This window comes from Neomonachus schauinslandi, chromosome 2 (assembly GCF_002201575.2).
Source record: "Neomonachus schauinslandi chromosome 2, ASM220157v2, whole genome shotgun sequence".
Taxonomy (NCBI): Eukaryota; Metazoa; Chordata; class Mammalia; order Carnivora; family Phocidae; genus Neomonachus; species Neomonachus schauinslandi.
In genome coordinates this window covers 201,910,605-201,912,014 of record NC_058404.1, presented here as the reverse complement: position 1 = coordinate 201,912,014, position 1,410 = coordinate 201,910,605, and the positions used below count along the sequence as shown (strand labels likewise).

Sequence of the window (1,410 nt, the reverse complement as noted above, 5' to 3'; positions counted from 1 at the left end):
CAAGAGTCGACACTGAACTGACTGAGCCACCCAGGCGCCCCCTTCACTGAAAGCTCTAAAGCGCCAGGCCTTGTTCCTGGGTGCAAGGGAAACAATGGCTGATGTAGAATTGTGGAGTCTTGAGCAGAAGTGCCCTGAGATCAGAGGTCACAGACTATTATGCCTGGACAATATCCCTGACTCTTCTATGCGCAAAGCCAAAGAGGTCCCTGCTGGGAAGGAAGGCCCGGGTTCCACACTGTTCTTGCCCTGCCCAGTGCTGGGCCTCAGCTTCCTATGGTATAAAGGGAACAAGAAGCTCTGCTTCTGTGTCCTGGGCTTTTTGGGGGCTCAGATGAGACAAGAGGAGCGAGAGGGTAGGGGAAGGTGCTGGTCCGGTCTCTAGGCTAGCCTCCAGGTCACTGGCAGGTGACCTAATCTTGCCAATGCCCTGGCCTAAACTCTTACTACTGGTTCTGCGGAGGTGACTGGTGCTTGTTCATCCAGAATTGGCAGGCCAGGCCCTGGGCAGCAGGCAGCCTCCCTATCTGTGGAGCCTTATCGCCATCCACAGACCCCGCTGACTCCACCCTGGCTGCCAGCCCAAACTCTGCCTGTGACCCCGCCCGCCCGGGGAGGGGGGCGGTGCTTCTGGACAGAGACTAGCACAGGGCCGGGCACACGGGCGCAGGGCCCAAGGGCCTGTCTGCTGGAGGAGTGTACGAGGTGGGCAGAGAGCGGCCCGGCCCCGGGCTCCGAGGGCCCCTCTGGCCTGAAACGGGGCCGTTAGGACGCTCTGCTGCCCATCCCGGGCACCTGGCCCGCGGGGGGCCTCCACGAGAGTCTATCCAGTGACAACAAGCGAGTGCACAAGCGGTTCTGGGACAGCGGGCGCTGCTGGCACAGCCGGCCCGCCTGCGTCAGCGACGAGGCCCGTGCGGCTGCGACCCGCCGTCCCGAAGCTGCCGCCCAGTCGGCCAGTGCTGCCAGACCCTCCGCTGAGCGCCGTGGGCAGGCTGGACCACACCCAGAGGCGTCCCTGTGGTTCGCGGCGGCCGTAGGCGGGGCCTCCGCCCTTACCCGCCCCCTCGCCGCGCGAGCCCCGCCCCGTCACTGGCCGCGTCACTGACCGCCCTAGCGGTCGGCCAATCGCAGGACGTGTTGCTGGGCGGCGCGGCGCGGGATGGACCTATAGGGTGGCGCGTTGTTGGGCTGCGGCGCCGCAGGCCGCACCCAGCTCCCGCGGCGGGGGCAGCGCTGGGGGCTGAGGGGGCGGAGAGGCCGGGCGGGCCGGGGCTGCGGGCTGGGGAGCGCGCGGCGGACAGGGGGCGGAGCCGGAGCCGGAGCCGACGTGCGGCGGCCGCATTCAGACCTGGGAGCGCCCGTGCGCTGCCCGCGATTCGCCCCCTGAGGTGAGGCCCGCGGGCAGGG

At 67.9% G+C, this 1,410-nt stretch overlaps 1 protein-coding gene across 4 annotated transcripts in view; it reads left to right on the top strand.

Moving 5' to 3' along the window:
- Window positions 1-1,277: 1,277 nt before the first annotated feature.
- The window catches only part of ADD1 (adducin 1), a 93,598-nt gene continuing 93,465 nt past the window's right edge, over window positions 1,278-1,410 (top strand). For all 4 annotated transcript variants that reach the window (XM_044913035.1, XM_044913034.1, XM_044913036.1 and 1 more), the window contains exon 1: window positions 1,278-1,391. The gene's annotated coding sequence lies outside the window, so the exon portion shown is untranslated. The remainder of the gene's footprint in view (window positions 1,392-1,410) is intronic.